Genomic DNA, 21,517 nt, shown 5'->3' on the forward strand with positions numbered 1-21,517 from the left:
GTATGTATAAATATACTATTGCACCTATAGCAATCTGAATCAATATTTTTATGGAATAGTTAGTGTATTTGACACATTTTGGTCATGTTTTATGAATTTATTTTATTTAAAAATGAAAGCTTCTTAGAAATAGCTTTGAAAAAAGTTCAAAACATTGGCCTGTGTCACTAACAGAGAAGAAATATGTTAGAAAGAAAGTGGTTTTGGAATTGGGATTGGTAGGCTAAAATGTGTGACGACTACTACAGTTTTACTGGAGTTTAACTCATGGATTAAGTATGTCTTGTTCTTTTGTTACCTAGTTACAAATATTTGAGCCAGTTAATGTTGTTCATCCATCATTAATCTCATCATATCTATAGACTAGTATTCCTAAACTTGAACTTATTGGTGCTTTAGTTATCAATAGCTCCATGTCTGTGAATTGTCTCATATCCTAAGTCTCCATAGCAGAAGTTTTAGTCAGGAAACGTATTGTCTCTGAGTTCAATCTTCTCCCCTTCACTGAACTGAGATTCAGTGTGAAGAAATGTTCTTGCCTATATTATAATATATCTCTTTTACTGGAAGTATGTCTTTCACTGCAAACCATCTTAACTAGTCTGATCATCCCTTAGAGTATGTTGATGTAAGTTTTGATCATTTCTGTTCATCAGAGAGTATTGTTTCTTTTCTTTTTTTTTAACCAACAAGCTTTTATTATATACTTACTATGATTTATTTATTTTTGATTTATGGAACAAAATAAGTATTTCCATAAAATAATACAATAAGAAAGATTTGTACATGAAACTGTAAATTTACTGTGCACAACTTTCCATTCCTTTCAAATATACAAAATTTATCGTGCACATTTCTTTTTTTTCTCCATCTCCATTCTAGAGATGGCTACCATCAGACACAGATATATATGCACATATATGTAAAATATCCTATACATCTATTTATCAGTTCTTTCATTAATTACAGATAGCATCTTTCTTCAGATGTTCTTATAGTTAACTTAGGTATTTATGATAAACAAATTAGTTTATTTGCTCAAGGTTTCTCTTGAAACAATATTATTGTTAGTGTATACAATGTTCCCTTGATTCTGCTCATTTTGCTTTTCATTATTTCACACAAGTCTTTCCATGTTTTTCTAAAATTATTGAGTGCATAATTTCTTATTGTATAATAATATTTCATCACAATCATATGCTAACACTTATTCAGCTATTCCCCAATTGATGCACATCCCTGCAGCTAGGTATGGGTTAGCTCCAAATTCTGTCATTGTCTGAATAGTAAGGTGAATGGAAACTAAGTCCTTTTACATCATTTCTTTGTTTCTTGGCTTGTGTTATGTTTCAAAGTCCTTCATTAGACCTTTGCTCCCATCACTGACTACATGAGGCAAAGAATATTGATCCAATAAAATAAGATTAATTTTTGCTGCTTAAATGCTATTTGATGAAAGTCTAAATGCTAGCTATTTCACTTGATTGTCCAATTCCCTGAATGACATATCCTTCACTCCTCCCTTATGTATAACCATAGTTTTGATGTTATGCTTCTGACAGACCATTTGTATTCAGCCTTGTCTTGTCTTACTATTAATATATGATTGGTTGCTTGTCCTTCATTCTCAAAGAGGATCAGAATGACATCACTATGTTAGAGTTGAGTTACAGTGCATCTGAATGTGTCAGATCAGATCAGTATGAGCTCAGAATATTCTGCCACAAGTTGGACAAAAATAGTCCATATGAACAGTTAGGGTGGCTTCTGTAACTTTGCACATCTTGTGCTTTTTCTGGGATAATTTGATTCTGCTTTGCTCATAGAGCACAATACTTTCTCTGAGGAAGGCATGCCATGCTGGGCAGTTCTGTGCCAATGTTTGTCATATAATAAAATAGATACAATCAGTTCTAAAGTATTTAAGAAATATCATGAAAATGCTCTTGTATCACTTTCGCTGCCCATCTTGTGAGTGCTTGCCCTGTGTGAGCTCTCCATAAAGTATTTTTTGACAAGCATATACTTGGCATTTGAACAATGTGGCCAGGCCAATGGAGTTGCACTCTTTGCAGCAGTTTACTTTGAGAAGTGACCTCAGTGTCTGGAATCCTATCCTGCTAAGTGATCTTAAGAATATTCCCAAGACAATTCAAATGGAAGTGATTCACTTTCCAAGCATGGCAGTGGTATAATGTCCAGGTTTCAAAGTATACAATTAGGTCAGCTGTAGATCTTTAGTTTGTTTGTTAGGTGATACCTCTCTTCTCTCACAATTTCCTTTGGAATCTCCCAAAAACTGAGCTTGTTTTGGTAATGTATGTGGCAATCTTATTATCAATGTGAACATCCCTGGAAAGTATACTGCCAGTGTAAGAGAACTTATCCACAGCATTCAAAACTTCTTTTGCTATAACTGATAATTCCACATATGGGTGATGTGGTACTGGCTGATGGAGGATTTGTGTTTTCTTGATGTAGATCATTAGGCCAAAATTAGCACAAACAGCAGAGAATTGATCCATGTTTTGTGGAAGCTCAGCTTTGGAAGCTGCAGTAAGGGCACAATAATCTGAAAACAAACAAACAAAAAAGCACAAATATTCCCTCTACTTTGATTTTGGCTTGTAGCCTTTTCTAGTGGAAGAATTTACCATCAATTTGGTAGTTGATTCCATATTTGTCCTCATTGAAGGCATTGGACATGACTGAAAACATCAAGCTAAAAAGAATGGGAGCAAGCACACAGCCTTGTTTCATCCTATTGTTGACTAGGAAAGCTCAAGAGCATTGCCCATTATCCAGACAAAGGAAATATGTGGTACAGAGTGCTGGACTGATTGTAAATTTATGCTCTTCAAGCTGAATATTTGCATTCAACAAAAGTGGCAGTCCCAAGGCAGAAGAATACTAGAAGAATTAATATAAACAGATTAGAGTATTTCTCTGAGAGGAAACAGTTTGTTGCCAACTTGCAGGGTAAGTTGAGCCAAGACACAGTTGGCAACAATGGAGAAGAAAAAAGTGGGGAGCTTTTAGAAATTTGACATATAGCACTGCATTTGGTCATCTGGATCACAACAGTCACAAACATCAAGACTAGTTTGATGAAAATGATGGGGAAATTCAGAAGCTGTGAAATGAAAACTGAGAACTCCACAGCAGGATAGTTCATTCATCTCTAAGAAGGTAGCATTCAATTTCATCAAAAGTAAAGTATAATCAAAACTTAAGAGAAATATGGGATTCTTGACTCAGTAAAAAGAGAGCTGAAATTCAGTTTAATGCTGATAGTAACAATCCAAAGTGTTTTTATGAAAACTGAAGACTATTTATGGGTCAAAGACCTATTAATATATATACTGAATTCATAGTTAGATAGGAGTGCTACTCATCTCTGGCAGCAGGATTTAACTTGGCATTGGTCAAAATGTCAGCAGATAACAGTTCAAAAATGAAATTTTGCACTATATTGTACAGAATCTTTGAACTTTCCTCTAATGGTTCATTTTAGAAGCAGGAATTCCATTTTGTGCACGGAGTAGTGAGTCCTACTTTAGTAAGTCAGCTGATGAATGCAGTTGATTTCTAGTAACCATTACTTTCTTGGTACAGATTAGTTCTCAAACTATTCAGTCTGGCATCTGTGTGTAGGACAAAAGACTTTCTTGTATCTGAATGGGTCAGCCCTGAAGCGCATGTATTGACTGTGGCTTTGAAAACTTGTGCAGATGTTTTTGTCCATCAGTATCTAAAAGACTTTGTAGGTTTTAGAGCAATTTAACATTTTTACTCTTCTGCTTCTGGGTCTTTTTAATCACATATAATACCTGATTGAAATAATTTAATGGCTCTAAAAATTTTTTTGTTTCTAAAATAGTTCTTAAATTTGTGTAAATAACTGTCAAATCATAGGAATGTATTTAGATCTTGAAGGTTCTTTGGGGATGGTCAAGTTGCAAGGGAGGGTGGGGTGGGGATATCCTTTTTCTCTACATTTTCAATAATGCCTTTCTGAGATTCACATACTTGACAGAAGTTCTGCAAAACTGTCACTTTTTAATTGACAGCTTCATACAAACCTTCTTAAGATAGTCCAACGCTCCCAACAATCTTTTGTTCTTCCAGTGTCTTTCCAAAGACAATGAAAGTATACTGACACTTCCAGAAAATTCATGCTTGTGACTAATTTCTTTACCAGCTTTTGAAAAGTGACTATTGTCCCTAGGAAGCCTTGGGTCATATGCTCAAACTGATAAAATCTCAGTGGCAGGATGAAAGGAACCTTTCTCTTCTGCAGCAGAAGTCTGATATTATCTACTGCATAAATTGCTTTGGATATATTGTTTTTGGTACATTTATATTTGCATGTATATATGATATCATATTTATTGTTTATCTGTCCATCTAGATATAATTAGATATCATTAGATATCTAATAAACAGTAGGAGATGCACGAATGTAGTAGTTCACATAGAGATAGGAATCATTTGCATAGCGATAATAATTAAACTTATGGAAACCAATGAGATCACTGAGTAAGATCATATAGGATGAATAGCTTAAGGGAGTTCAGGACAGAGTCTGTGGGATAAACTTACAGTTAGGAAATATAATGTGGATGAAGGACTGGTATGAGCTAGTGAGAAATATTAGTCATAAAGATAGGAAGAGTACCAGAAGAGAGAAAAATCATGAAAACCTACTATGGAGAATCAGGGAAAAGAATGTGATAAGCAGTGTCAAATGCCAAAGAGAAGTCAAGGAGGATAAAGCCATTAGAATGGGCAATTAGTGGAGGACAGTTTCAATTGAATGATGTTTGTGAAAAATATCTCTTTCATTTGCTTGTTTCATATCTAGGTCATACATCAGTTTGGATTTTATTGTAGCTTATGGTAGAAGATGGTCTAAATTTAATTTCTGCCAGACTGCTTTCCATTTTCTTAGATTTAGAATATTTTGAAGTTGTATGCATATTATTGGTTTGTATCTTTGTCATTCCCATTCTTTTAAAAATAATTTTGAATGCATTATTTTCTTTCTATTACTTCTTGATTGTTTTTATTGATAATTTACAGAAAAAGTTCATGATTAATGTGGATATATTTTATATTCAGCTATTTTACTGAAATTATTTTTTGCATTTATTTTAAATTGACTTTTAAAAGCTCTTTGAGTAAAGTACCATGCTATTTGCAAAAAAAAAAAAATCTTCTTTTCCTACCCTTACTTTTTCAAATTTCTCTTTCTTGTTTTATCAAGAATCATATTAAATAGTATTGATAATTAACATTTCTTTCTTACCCCTGCTCTTACTGTACAGATTTCTATTGTTTCTCCATTACAAATAATTCTTATTCTTGGTTTTAGGTAAATGTTATCATATTAAGAAATATTCTTATTTCTATTTTCTAGTTTTTTTTGAAAAGAGAAATGGATGTCATATTATTTCAAAATCAATAAGATTTTTTTCTGTATACTTATGAATTTTATAGTTTTTTTTTCAAAACACAATGTTACAGGAAACACAGAATTTACAAGACTTATTAGTAGCTACAATGAAAGACCACAGGTCTTGGAATCATATCAATAGACAAGCAAAAGAACTAGGCCTGTGACTAAAAATATCATATCCAGCAAATTATCTATAATTTTGTATGACCAAAAAAGAACATTCAAAGAACTTGCAGATTTTGAGGACTTTATATCAATCAAACCTGAACTTAATAGAAATTTTAACATATAGGAGCCAATGTCAAAGAGCATTTTCAAGGAACTCAACATGGCCAAACTGTTTAAATATGGACAAATTTTTTTTTTACATAGAAAATGTATACTTTATGTTTAAGATTTACATCAGCAATAGGGTAAGCTCAAAAGAAAGATTGTCAGGTAAAGGTAAAAATTGTAATCATGTTATACAAATGAGATGCTGTGGAAGAATAGATAAAGAGGCATTAGAGGAGGAAGGAGGATTTATAGTTCTGAAAACCTACTTACTTCCGGAATGGTTTCAATAGTCAGCACTTCATATATATCATGAAGGGTATAGCACCCTCCAAAATCCATAAAGAAACAGGGGGGAGGGATAGGTAGATGGGGAAGCAAAGGGTGGGGGAAGAAGACAAGGAAGGGATCTCTGGATAGGGTGAGGTTAAGTAATAGTAAGCCAAGTTATGGAGCAGAATTTAATGAAAGAGTTAGCAGGGCTAGGAAAGATATATATGGGATACCTGTGAGTATCAGTGTATGTATTATATATAATACAATATATATATACATATGTATTCATAAATATATCTTTTCTTAACTGTAGCTTGCTTGGAAATGGTGGGGGAATGAAAGGGAGATATGTGTGTGTATATGTATGTGTGTATGTATATATCTAATATGTATATATAATTATATCCTTTATAAACTGTAGCCTGCTTGGGGGTAATGTGGGGGATGAAACAGGGAAAAATAATAAAGTAAAAAGGTATGCAGCAGAGAACAAAAGAAAATTTACAAGGAACTAAAGAAAAAATGGATACTCATGAATATAATTTCTTCTATATATATATATATATACACTTTTCTTAAATTGGTATTTATTGTTATATATTTTGAATCCTCCCTGATGTTCTGCTGGGTACATGATAATGTTCTCTTTTGTTTTGTTTCATTTTGTTTTGTATTTCTTTTCTATTTTTCTTTTTTCTTATTCTGTTTCTTCGAATAAAATAAATTTGGAAAAAATAAAGAGAAAAAATTTTAAAAATCAAATATGATATTATAACTATAGTTTTCCCAATACTGAATCAACTCTATATTTCTTGTATTAGTAAAATCTAGTCACAATTATAATTACTGTATTGCTTTTGCTAATGTCAATATTCAATATTTTTGCATCGATATTTACTAGTGATAGTACTTTATAGTTTTGTTATCTGACTTGTATTTTCCTGGCTTGGCTATTAGGATCATATTTGCTTCATATAAGAAATTTAATAAAAATTTTTTTCTTTCATTATTTTTGTAAAAAGTTATCTGATGTTAGAGTTTTAGTTTTTCTTTGAATGCTTGGGACTTATTAACTTGTTAATAAGTCTAATATTTTTTCTTTTGAAATTCTTTTATGGCTTATTCAATCCTCCCTGCCCCCACCTCTGACTATATTATTTAATTTTGCTTTTTTCTTATTTTAAAAATCTGGGTATTCTATATTTCAGTAAATATTCATTCATTTCATTTAAGTTATTAGTTTCATTGGCATGTAGTTGGACCAAATATTTTCTAACTTTTATTTCTTATTTTTGTAAGTTGCCTTTTCTTTCTTTCTTTCTTTTTTCTTTTGGCAATTTGGTTTTCCTTTCAAGGAATTCCATGTGCCAAGGAAATCACAGATCCAGTAAAAAAAAAAAAGTTTATCTTCATTTATTTAGCACCTTATAATGTTTCTTTCCTCAAAACAACCCTGTGTAGTAAGTGTTTCTATATCCCTCTTCAGATGAGAAAATTGAAATTTGTAAGTTGTAACTTGCTTAGGGAAAGTAAGTGTCTGAACTGCAATTTGAATCCATGTCCTCTAATTCTGAATTTATGCTCATTCTGTCTTTCTGTCTCTCTCTAATACATATATGAATATACATGTAGACTCATAACATGAATATAATCAAGTATTATTATTGTGTGAATTATTGATATGTTACTATTAATAGTTAGACATATAAACCGTGTGCATAGTGATTATATGTCCTAGATTTTCTGACACAATTCTGATTTCAAAGGTGATTAACTGTAGTAAAGTGATAGTAGAAGATTTATTCCTGCTTTCTTTGGACTTTGCCAAGGGCATATCAAGATCATACAAGTTTCCTTGTTACATTCGATTACAAAGATAAGTTGTTTCAACCATCTTTAAGTATCAAGAGTATATAAGCCCTAAAACGGAGAACCATGTCCTCACTAACATGAAAGTCAGTGTTATGCTGAGTCTATTGAGATATTAATGACAGTGGAAAAAATACATTTCCAGATCATGTTTCCCAATTTAAAAAAATTTTTTAAACTGTGACTACTTTTGCTATATCATCTAGGTCATATACAGTATAGACACTGTCATGTTGAGTAGTTTAAAAAAAAAACCCTGAGTGAAGAGGAAATGATTCCCATAAAGACTAATTTAAATGAAAGCTTGTATTTCAAACTGAGGGTGAAAACATTGTGCTGCTAAATAACAAAACAGCAACAGGTGGAAGCCCAGATGTCTTAGCATAGTTTACTTACAGAAAGTCTTGGAGATGTCATTATCTTATAGTTATATTTGAACCCAATGAGCCTAACACAGAGAAGGTATTAATTAAAAGAAAAATAAACAGGTTTGTTAGTTCCAGTGTCTTATTATTTGCAGAGAAGGTACTGACCTGTAATGGTAGAGAGAGTATCTTCATGTGGTTGCTCCTTAAACTGATGAAACCACAGATATAGTTCCTATTCCTGTCTTGATGGCACATTTTCACTTTACAGGTTAGGGGAGGTCATATTGGTTGCTGTGGCAACACAACTTTCAAGAGTGCTTACTAACCATGTTCCTTTGTCGGTTTGTGGAACAGCTTTTAGATTGTTTTGAAGTGATCTGCTGCCCACTAGCATCACATTGTACTGTGCTAGAGAATGGAAAAGGTGAAGGTATCATGGTCTCTCTCAAGAGGCCCAGTTCAAAAAGCTTCTTTTCTTTGGAGAGATCTTTTCTGTTCTGAGTTTGATGCATGGGACACAAGCCAGTAGATAAAAAAAAAGAAAAAGAAAAGAAAAGAAAAACAAACTGAAAGAAGATCATTGAAATATCAAAACATCAATTATGATTTCTTATCTCTTCCTCTCTTTCTCACACAATGTATATACAGAATAATAGATAATACATGGTTCACTCCTTTTATCCTCACCATTTCAATGTAAGTGTTCCCTCAGTAAAATCTTATTCTTTGAACTAGTAAATTGAAGCATGTATGGAATAACTTTACAGTTTACATATGTATGAATACACATACACATACCTTTTTATGTCTAATGATAGCTATCTCTAGGGTTGGGGAAGAGGAAAGAAAAAAAGGAAAAAAAATGTTTAAATTTTATTTATAAATTTATTATATGTGTTAATGGACTAGCAAAATGCACACAATAGATTTTTAATTTCATGCACAATCTTTTTAAAATGATTATTAAGGAAATGCTGGTTTATTTCTATATATTTATGTAACAAATTTAATTATATTATTTATTTTAAAATAAAATTTAAAAATATTTTTACATTTTATGAAAATGTAACTATATTTTTATGAAAATATAACTATATTTTTCTAAAACAAAAAATCTATAGAGAAAATTTTTATTCTTTGAAGTAAGGAAAGTACTAGAGATAAAACAAGTCAGTCATTACAAGTCTACACAAGGCAAGAAATGAGATGGACTATACATTTTCTTCTGAGATGAAAGTGTATTTATATGAGATGTTCTGGGTGGAGCTTGGGTATGTATTAGGTAAGTATCCCAGATGCCTTTTGAGATATTATGCTAGTAGTACAACCCATACCTAGCTCATTATAGAATAGTGAGGGAGACACTCCCTAAACTATATCACAGATGATACCCTTGAGATTTTGTAACAGTTGCCTATCCATTATACATGCTCCTACAGACATCTGGTCAAGGTTGAAACCTTCACTAATCCTAATTCAATATCTAGGGGTAATGTGAAATATGGTTTTGAATTATGAGAGAATTATAGGAAACTCACTGCTTCTATCTTCACCTTGAATTCTGGAAGTTTTCTAGCTTCATCACACTCTCTGGATTTATAATTCAGGCAATTGACTTTTTTATATGTAATTGCATGATTTACTGAACATAGTAAAGTGAAATTAAAGTTAACTTTCAAGTACTCTTTAAGATTTAGTTCAGTCTTCTCCAAAGCACCTCTCTCTCTCTCTCTCTCTCTCTCTCTCTCTCTCTCTCTCTCTCTCTCTCTCTCTTCCTTAAGAGAAGGAATAAGGGAAAATGAGAAGGTGGGTCAATGTGTTCAAATCTGCATTTTGGGATCTTGACACTTAAAAAGGGAGATTGGGGAAATGATAGGAGGAGAGGTTTGTCTTCAGTGGCCTCGGCTTACTACATACATCACAGTCAGACAATCAGACAATCTACAGTACTTTGTACTTCATGACCTATTCCTCTGCTTTTTGCTGGTCAGGTTATTTTTGAAAAGTTGGTCCTTGGGCAGATTCTAATCCCTTGAATTAAATATTTCAGCTTGGTGGTAGGTAGGTGGGAAGATGGGAATTCAGTGGTTTCTCCAAACTGTCATTGGTCTGGTCTAGGTTGAAATAACAATCTAAAGCAGAAAAAGTGATCTGATATGGATAGTATGGGATAGACAATGGCTGCATAAATGTAAGGTGTGTGCTGTTCATGTGAGATGTGTGTATAGCCACATGGGATGTTTAAATTTATAAAGAAGTGGGTCAAGAGGAAATACTGACAGGAATCTCTGGAAATTTGTCCATTCTCCCTGCTCCCTCCCAAGCAAAACAGTGGTTCTTACTTTTAGAGGAGTTATAGAAGGGCCATTGGATTCACTCAATTGGTCTGTGACAGTGTGTAGTATATGTCTAGAATTATACCTGTTTGCCTCTCTAAAACTTACTGGTCTAGGGGCATGATGATTTTTAGCTTTAAAAAAACAAACTACTAACTTCACAGTCCCTTAACTGGGAAAGCTACGACTTGTCTACACCTGTTGACATGGTTACTTCCCACCAAAAGCTAGGTATGTAAAAGACCATCACATATTGTGAATAATGAGAAAACTTATTAATCCAAAGAGATACAAATAGAATTTGGAGAAGTTCTATAGATTAGAATATATCAGATAATACATACAGTGAAACTCTCTTACTAGGAACAAGATACATCTTCTCAATTCAGAGATAGATCCCAATCTCACACAAAAAAAAATTCTCCATAGTTTTTGGGGAGACAAGCTCAAAATCAAACACATATTGAGACACTGGTTTCCATTTAATGTTTGCTGTTTTCAAAGTCTTTTTCCCCTCTCTATGCCTTGGTGTTAGTCCCAGAAAGATCCTGGGACCATGCATCTACTCTCTTGAAGAATGAAGAATGTCTTTTTTTTCTAAAGCTCTCTAATCAACTCAGCATTTTTTTCTATTAAGTAAGGAGTCATCCCTTAGGAATAAAGATTCACTAAGGATGATTGTATTTAAAAAAAAAAAAACTTTCGCCCTCCCTTCCCCTTCCTCCCCCAACACACACACACACACTCTGTTAACCCAAATGGGATCAGTTAGATGGCTGGATAGAGTACCACTCCTGAAGTCAGGAAGACTTGAATTCAAATCTGACCTCAGGCAATTACTTAATCCTAATTGCCTCAGAAAATAAATACCAAAATGGCAGCAGCCTGAAGCTCAGACTTTTTAATATAGTGTAGCTTTATAGAAATTGTAACTGTCCTTGACTAGTTATATTTGGACCCATAAGATTTGTTATGAAGAGGCTATTAATGGGAAGTCCTTCCTTAATAAAGTGGGCAGAAACAGTGGTGACCAGCATGATTATTAGAGAATTAATCATGTATAGGAGATATATGTATGTGTGTGTTTTGTTGATCATGTAGGTGTGTCCTTATAGATCTGTTGAGATGTGGCTCATAGGGAAGCATGAATAAATAATTCTAGGTTTCCTCCACCTAGCTTTTTTTTTTTTTTTTTTAAGGAAGACTTTAATTTCTGCCAGGAGGAAAAGCAGGAAATTGGAGCCAGAGCCCAGTCTCTGCTCATTTCAGAATTCAATATGGCTAGAGTTATATCTATTTGCCTCCTTAATTTTGTTAGTCAAGAGGACTTTGTATAGCATTTTGTAAAATCATAAAATTTATTGTAAAGATCAACATGTAAAGAAGTACTAAGTGGTTGATTGAAAAAAGCACTAAGCTCTGAGCTTGGAAATTTTTTAAATTCAATAATTATACTTTTGCTTGACAGTATTCCATGTATTGGAATTTAATTTGCATAGGAAAAAATTCAATATTGTAAATCTTTCTTTGTGAAAGCTCCTGTGATCTGAAATAAGGTTACATATGAGTCATAAGTTGCCTTAAAAATTATCCAAAATCCATCTGTTTGAATGGAAAAAGGAACATAGAATTAATTCATATAATTTACAGTTTATTTCTTTGGAGAGACTTGTGATTGAAAGTCAAAGTGGTGATGTGTGTTGTCTTCAGAGATATCTTTAGAGGATGTTTTCATGTTTCCATGGTAATGAGTACAGGATCATTTCTTTCTTCCATTATTTCCTAAGGAATACAAGTTTTGTTTTTTGTGATTTCATGTTAAGTGAAAATTTTTCCACTGGGATATCCTATATGACAAATGTCAGGTTATTTTCTGTGTTGAACATAATATGAATCTAAGATAATTTGCACACTCTGCTCTAAAAATATTTTTTAAAAGAGTGCTAAAGGATAGAGTTAATAATAAATGCCTGTTGGATTGAATTGGACTGATTAAAGCATCTAACTATGTGGAGTCAAGATATAGAGGAAGTCTCATCTGACTACAAAATGGAATCTTTGTTCAAGCTTACCTCTTCCTTCTATTTCTCTCTCTCTTTTTTCTTTATTTTTGGGGTCACTGTTCTTTTCCTTTTTCATTATTCTTTTTTCTACCTTCCTCTTATCCTCTGTTTTCCTTGCTTTTATCTGACATCCACAGGGTTTGCTGAAATGTTTTTCTCGATGTTAGCTAGTGCTTGGATTAGTTGAAAAGAAACTTTTTGTACTGCTCATAGAGATGATATATACATAGATATTGAAATTGGACTCCTTTTATCATACTCCTGGTGGCTAGAACTGGAATGTTCCATTTTGGTTTAAATGAAACATGTTCCCAGGTGTTCTTAAAATAGCAGCATTTGGACTTCTTCCAATAATATGGTATTCTTGAATGTCTGTGTTTTTATTTTTATCTCAATAAGTTTTTCTCAGTGATAGATTTGGGGAGACTGAAAAATTGATCTTGAAATATCACTAAAACCTTTTTCATCAGAGGACCATGGTTCTAAGTCTGTAAAATGATTTGTTTCATGAGAACTTGTTTAGGTCAAGTTAATGACCTTCTAAATTGAACCTCTGACAACCTTGAGTGTAGGAAGCTCTCTAGAATTCCATTTTCAGGATCATCAAAGCTTATATCTGTTCAAAATTGATTTTACTATCATGGTTCTGAAAAAATTTTCCATTGGGATTTGTTGAATTGTTCTTTGTTGTCTGTGAAATCAGCCCTTCAGAAGGATTAAAGCAAGTTTTTCATAATTTCCTTAATTAAAATCTGTCTGTCATGAAAACAGAGTTTAAGAAGCTTTTTGATGCCTTTTGTAAATCACATTACAATTTTCTCTTGATAGGACCTTCCACACTCTCACATTGAATCCTTCCCTGTAAAAGCTAAAACAGCTAAACAAATCCAAGTTACACAGCAATGATGTTTGTTAGCATATGTTTTTGATATATACAGTGACCCCTGCCTGCTCTCTGTAAAAAAAAGGAAATTATCAAATCCACTGTTTGTGGCAACCAGATAGCACTTTTGTTGTTGTTTCTGCCACATGTCTAACAAAGTGTTAGCAGCACTTCAATTTACCCTCTAAATTCCAGGGAGAATTAAAATGCTTGTAAGATTCATTGTAGTATGAATAAACATGTTTGCCATTCAGATTGAGAAAGAAATCCCCTAAATTTTAGGAATTCACAGGTATGTTAAACCTTTTAAAGACTATGGAAGTCCTCAAGGCAGGCTAAATGTTTTAAAATTATTCTTTAGGAATTAGAAAGTTATCAAAGGATTTACAATAGCCTTTTTAAGAGGAGGGAGCTGCTAACAGTGATTTCTTTTTCCACCTAGATATGAGAAGACATTATCAGTTAGTCATTCACTCAATGTGTCCAGTAATGTGTTAGATATGGGGGAGGGGAGTTACAAATACAAAAGTGAAACAGTCCTATCTTGCATTATAACAGAGAAAAACATGCTTACATATGTAAATATATACAAGACATATAAAAATTAATTCAACATAGTTTTGGGGGGGAAGACCCTTCCAGTGCGAGAATCAGAAAATCTTCATGGAGAAAGTGGTGTTTAAGTAGAATTTTACTTTTTAAAAATAATAATTTTTTTTATTTTCAAAATACTTGCAAAGATAATTTCCCCAACATTCACCCCTGCAAACCTTATGTTTCAAAATTTTCTCTCTCTCTTTCCCTCCCTCTCCCCTAGACAGAAAGTAATCTAATATATGTTAAACATGTTCAATTCTTCTATACATATTTCCACATTTAATATGGAATACTGCACAAGAAAAATCAGATCAAAAAGGGAAAAAATGAGAAAAAAAACCTCAAAAGCAAACAAACAATAACAAAAAATGTGAAAAAACTATGCTGTGATCCATATTCAGTCCCCATGGTCCTCTTTCTGGATGCACATGTCTCTCTCCATCAAATGTCTATTGGAACTGGCCTGAATCACTTCACTGTTGAAAAGAGCCATATCCATAAGAGTTGATCATCACATAATGTTGTTGATGTGTTCTGTTGGTTCTACTCACTTCATTTAGCATCAGCTTATGTAAGTCTTTCCAGACCTCTCTGAAATCATCCTACTGATCATTTTTTATAGGAAAACAATATTCCATAACATTTATATACCATAATAGTATATTATTCAGCCATTCCTTAACTGATGGGCATCTACTCAGTTTCTAGTCCCTGCCATTAAATTTAATTTTAAAGAAAATTTGGGATTATAAGAGACTGATAGTGTATTTCAGTTAATAGAGAGAGCTAGTATCAAAACATGTAGATAGCAAATGAAGATCTGTATGTGAGGAATAGTTAGCTAAGTAGTATAGTTGGACCATTGACTTTGTGGAGGGAGAGAGAAGGTATAAGAATATTGAAAAGATAGGAAAGGATCAAAATGTGAAGAACTTTAAATCCAAACGGGGGTTTATATTTGATGTTTAAGGTAATCAGAATTTATTGAAAAAGCGATGATGTGATCATGCATGTGTTTTAGGAAAGACATTAGTGTCATTATCCCTGAAATTAGTTTGTAATTTGGTAAAATGACATATTTTCCTGTGTTTAGCAATCAAACATTTTTTCTTGGTTCTTTTCAGCATGAGAATGTCTACATATGAGAAAGGTAATAGACTATATCCATTTGGTCCTGCAAAGTCGAATTGGGACTAGTGGTTGAGAGCTATAGGGACGCAGATTTTGGTGCAATATTAAAAAAAATTCTAATAACAAGCATTGACAAAAAGTGTCATTGATGAATTTTTAATTGCTCAATGTATTCAAGTCAAGCCAACAAACATTTATTAAGCACTTACTATGTGCCAAGCAACTATGTACTGGGAATACAAATACAAGCATAAAGAAAAATAATTTCTACCCTCAAGGAATTTATTCCACATAAGAAGAAACCACATAAGAAAAAGTTTCCTAAGCAGGGGAATCGTAGAGAAAGAGATCCAAAAAGTAAGAAGTGAAGTCCAGAGAGCAATAAAAGGGTAAACAAGGCTGACCTGGCACTTTTTACCAAAAAATAGAGATTTAGGGAGGAATTGACCAGTCAAAGGAATGGACCAGAGATATGATATTTTAGAGTGATCAGGCTGCTGAGACAATATCAAAATATCAAAGGCCCTCAATGTAATTATTAACAAAGCCTCAACAATATAGTATTGTCACACAGTAAGTGCCAGAACCAGGATTTGAATATTTTTCCCCTTTAGATGTAGTTGAAGAAAAAGAAATCAGATTTCTTTCTTTTCTCATTATTTTTACTATAACATGAAGTTTGGTATTCAGGTCATGTATCCATTTAGAACTTGTGGTATGTGGTGTAAGATAATGGTTTAAACCTAGATTCTGCCAAATTGCTTTTCAGTTTTCCCAATAGATCTTTCTCCTAGAAAATTTATTTTACTAGATTTATCAAATTTTCAGTTAATATCTTTAATTGCTTCAGTTTCTTACTCATAAGCCTACTCTCTTCTACTCATTTACTGTTCTATATATTTTTTAACCACTAACAAATAGTTTTGATAAATTCTTTTATAGTATTCTTTGGAATCTGGATATGCTATTCCTTCTTCATTTGCATTTTCCCCTCATTATTTCCCTTGAGATTCTAGATTCTGTATACTTCTAAATTAAATCTGTTTTAGTTTTGTTTAGTTCTATGCAATATTCCCTAGGTAATTTGATTGTCATAGCACCAAATCTGTAAATTAATTTAGGTAGTGTTGCAATTTTCATTATATTGGCATGGAGCAGTGAATAGTCAATTTTTTTTTTGTATTTTCATTTCTTTAGACATTGTATAGTTGTATAGATTAACTCCTAGATAATTTATGTATTTGTAGTTACTTTTTTTAACTAGGTGTGTTCTTACAATTTCTACATGGTTTTTATTAATACTGACTATAAATATTAATGACTCTGTGTGTGTGTGTGTGTGTGTGTGTGCGTTTGTGTGTATGTTTATTTGGTATTCTGCCACCTTACTAAAACTATTAATCGAATCATTTCCTTCTTAATAGATTCTCTGCAATTTTCTAATTGCACTATTATGTCAGATGCAGATAAGAATAATTTTATTTCCTTCTTGCTAATGGTTGTACCTTTAGTCTTTTTTTCTTCTTGTCTTAACTGCTGCACCTAGCATTTGTTTGCACTGTGTCAAAAAGCAGGAGGAGAGGAGACAACAGTTTACCCTAGTTTGTATTGGAAAAGTCTATAGTGTATTTACATTGCAAACAGAGTTAGGTCTTGATTTCAAATATATACTTTTGGTCATATTAATGAAAGACCTGTCCTTTCCTGCTCATGTTTGTTAGATTTTTAAAAAAAAACATTTATGAGTACTGTATTTTGTCAAAGACTTTCCAGCATCTACTAAACTAATCGCACAGTTTTAAAAAAAATTGTGTTGTTTATGAAATTATTTATGCTAATTCTTTCCCCATTGTTGAACTCTTTTGTATGTCTGGTAAGAATTTAGCTTGGTCACTGTTATTTATTTCTGGATACAGTACTATAGTCTCCTGGTTTGAATAGCAAGGTTAGATGTAGTAAAGTAAAGGAATTTTGTGCAATACTTTTTATTTTTATTTTTAAGCATAATTTTTGTCACAAATATATTAAGTTCTCTTTAAATGATTTCTATAATTCACTTGCAAATACAGCTATTTCTGGTTTCCCTCTCCATCTGGAATCTTTTGAAGAAATGATTAAAATTATTATTATTTTTTATTATTCTGAATGTCCAGTTTTCTTTGAAGCTTTGGCTTAGCTCAGTTTTGCAGGATGTTATTTTTGATTGCTAATCAATCTTTTTTTCTTATTCTTCAGAAAACCTATTCCAATTTTTCCTTTTATTTCTTGAATACACATAATAATTCTATGCTATTCAGATTGGTTCTTCTTGGAATGTGAAAGTGTTTTACCCTGCTGCCTGCAATTTTTTTTGAATATTGAAATTCTAAAGCTTGACTATGATATTTCTTTTTTATTTTATTAAAGCTAAAAAGCTTTAATATAAAATTATAATTTTATATTATAATATTTATATATTATATATATAAGTGTAATAATATAAAAAATAATAATTTACAAACATATGCATGGGTAATTTTTCAACATTGACCCTTGCAAAACCTTCTGTTTGAAATTTTTCCCTTCCTTTCCTCCACCCCCTCCCCTAGATGGCAGGTAGTTCAATACATGTTAAATATGTTAAAATATATGTTAAATCCAATATACATATTGATACAGTTATCTTGCTGCACAAGAAAAATCAGATCAAGAAGGAAAAAAAACCTTAAGAAAAAAAAAACAAAATGCAAGCAAACAGGAGGAAGTGAAAGAGTGAAAATGCTATGTTGTGGTTCACACTTATTTCCCACAATCCTCTCTTTGAGTGTAGATGGCTCTCTTTATCACTGAACAATTGGAAGTGGTTTGAATTGTCTCATTTTCGAAGAGAGCCACATCCATCAGAATTGATGATCGTATAGTCTTCTTGTTGCCATGTATAATGATCTCCTGGTTCTACTCATTTCATTTAGCATCACTTCATGTAAGTCTCTCCAGGCCCCTCTGAAAACATCCTGCTGGTCATTTCTTACAGAACAATAGTATTTCATAACATTCATATTCCATAATTTGTTCAGCCATTCTTCAGCTAATGGGCATCCATTCAGTTTCCAGTTTCTTGTCACTACAAAAAGGCTTGCCACAAACATTTTTGCACATGTGGGTCCCTTTCCTTCCTTTAAGGTCTCTTTGGATGTAAGCTTAGTAGAAGCACTGCTGGATCAAAAGGGTATAACACAATTTGATAACTTTTTGAGCACAGTTCCAAATTGCTTTGGATCCATTCAAAGTTCCACCAACAAAGTATCGGGATCCCAGTTTTCCCACACCCCTTCCAACATTTGTCATTATCTTTTCCTGCCATCTTGGCCAATGTGAGAGGTATGTAGTGATATCTCAGAATAGTCTTAATTTGCATTTCTCTGATCAATAGTAATTTGGAGTACCTTTCCATATGCCAAGAAATAGTTTCAATTTCTTCATCTGAAAATTGTCTGTTCATATCCTTTGACCACTTATCACTTGGAGAATGGCTTGATTCCTAATAAATTTGAGTCAATTCTCTGTATATTTTGGAAATGAGACCTTTATCAGAACCTTTAACTGTAAAAATCTTTCCCCACTTTGTTGCTTCCCTTGTAATCTTGTCTGCATTAGTTTTGTTTGTACAAAGGCTTTTTTATTTGATATAATCAAAATTTTCTATTTTGTGATCAATAATGATCTCTTAGTTCTTCTTTGGTCACAAAAATTAGGCCTTTATCAGAACTTTGAATGTAAAAACGTTTTCCTAGTCTATTGCTTTGCTTCTAATCTTGTCTGCATTAGTTTTGTTTGTACAAAAACTTTTTGACTTAATATAATCAAAATTATCTATTTTGTGATCTTCTTTGGTCACAAGTTCCTTCCTCCTCCATAGGTCTGAGAGATAAACTATTCTATGTTCTTCTAATTTGTTTATAATACTATTATGTCTAAATCACGAACCCATTTCGACCTTATCTTGTTATATGGTGTTAGGTATGGTCAATATCTAATTTCTGCCATACTAGTTTCTAATTTTCCCAGCAGTTTTTGTCAAATAGTGAATTCTTATCTCAAAAGCTGAGGTCTTTGGGTTTGTCAAATACTCAATTGCTATAGTTATTGACTATTTTGTCTTGTGAACCTAGTTTATTCCACTGATCAATTAGTCTATTTGTTAACTAGTACCAAATGGTTTTAATGGCTGCTGCTTTATGATATTTTCATTTGCTTTTTTTTCATTAATTCCCTTAAAATTCTTGACCTTTTGTTTTTCCAGATGAATTTTATTGTTATGTTTTTCTAGGTCAATAAAAGAGTTTCTTGGGAGTTTAATTGGTATAGCACTAAACTAATAGATTAGTTTAGGTAGTATTGTCATCTTTATTATATTTGCTCAACTTATCCAAGAACATTTGATATTTTCCCATCTGTTTAGATCTGACTTTATTTGTGTGAAAAGTGTTTTGTAGTTTTGCTATCTAGTTACTGACTTTCCTTTGGCAGATAGATTCCCAAATATTTTATACTATTGACAGTTATTTTAAATGAAATTTCTATCTCTTGCTGTTGGATTTTGTTAGTAATGTATAAAAATACTGATGATTTGTATAGATTTATTTTGTATCCTGCAACTTTGCTAAAGTTGTAAGTTGTTTCTAATAGTTTTTTAGTTGATTCTCTAAAGTTCTCTAAGTATACCATCATATCATCTGCAAAGAGTGATAATTTGGTTTCCTCATTACCTACTCTAATTCCTCTAATTTCTTTTTCTTCTTTTATTGCCAAAGCTAGAATTTCTAATACAATATTGAAGCGTAATGGTGATAGTGGGCAACCTTGTTTCACCCTGATCTTATTGGGAATGGTTCCAGTTTATCCCTATTACATATGATGCTTGCTGATAGTTTTAAATGAATGCTACTGACTATTTTAAGGAAAAGTCAATTTATTCCCATACTCTCTAGTGTTTTTAATAGGAATGAATGTTGGATTTTATTAAATGCCTTTTCTACAACTATTGAGATAAGCATATGTTTTTTGTTAATTTGATTATTGATAAAGTCAATTATGCTAATATTTTTCCTAATATTGAACTAGTCCTGCATTTCTGGTATAAATCCTATTTGGTCATATTGTATTATCTGGGGAATGATTTTCTACAATTTCTTTGCTAATATTTTATTTAAGTTTTTGCATCAATATTCATTAGGGAAATTGGGCTACAATTTGCTTTCTCTGTTTTCATCCTACCTGATTTAGGTAGTAGTACCATGTCTGTGTCATAAAAGGAATTTGGTAGGAGTTCTTCATTCCCTATTTTTTTCCCAATAGTTTATATAGTATTGTAGTTAATTGTTATTTGAATGTTTAGTAGAATTTACATATAAATCCATCTAGTCCTGGTAACTTTTTCTTAGGAAGTTGATTAGTAGCTTGTTCTAATTCTTTTTCTAAAATGGGACCATTTAAATAATTCATTTCTTCTGTTAATCTGCACAATCTATATTTTTGTAGGTATTCCTCCATTTCAGTTAGATTATCAAATTTATTGGTATAAAGTTGGGCAAAGTAACTCCTAATTATTGCTCTAATTTCATCTTCAAAGGTGGAAAGTACTCCCTTTTCATTTTTGAGACTAACAATTTGATTTTCTTCTTTCCTTTTTCTAATTAAATTAACTAAAGGTTTATCTATTTTGTTGTTTTTATCATAAAAACAACACTTAGTTTTATTTATTAATTTAATAATTTTTTTACTTTCAATTTTATTAATCTTTTATTTTTAGAATTTCAAATTTGGTATTTGATTGGGTGTTTTAATTTGCTTTTTTTCTAGTTTTTTTAGTTGTAAGCTCAATTCATTGAACTTCTCTTCCTCTATTTTATGCAAGTAAGCATCTAAAGATATAAAATTTCCTCTTATTACCACTTTGGTTGAATTCCACACATTTTGGCATGTTGTCTCATTATTGTCATTCTCTTGAATGAAATAATTAATTGTGTCTATAATTTGCTGTTTCACCCATTCATTCTTTAGGATGAGACTATTTAGTTTCCAATTACTTTTTGGTCTATTTTTCCTGTCCTTTTATTGAATGTAATTTTTATTGCATCATGATCTGAAAAAAATGCATTTATTATTTCTACTTTTCTGCATTTGATTTTGACATCTTTATGTCCTAATATATGGTAAGTTTTTGTGTAGGTTTCATGAATTGTCAAGAAGAGAGCGTACTCCTTTTTGTCTCCACTCAATTT

At 32.1% G+C, this 21,517-nt stretch overlaps 1 protein-coding gene across 1 annotated transcript in view; it reads left to right on the forward strand.

Annotated features, from left to right (window-relative positions):
• SYT16 (synaptotagmin 16) overlaps window positions 1-21,517 on the forward strand; it is a 209,373-nt gene that overhangs the window by 236 nt on the left and 187,620 nt on the right. The window lies entirely within an intron of this gene.

This window comes from Antechinus flavipes, chromosome 2 (assembly GCF_016432865.1).
Source record: "Antechinus flavipes isolate AdamAnt ecotype Samford, QLD, Australia chromosome 2, AdamAnt_v2, whole genome shotgun sequence".
NCBI classification, from domain to species: Eukaryota; Metazoa; Chordata; class Mammalia; order Dasyuromorphia; family Dasyuridae; genus Antechinus; species Antechinus flavipes.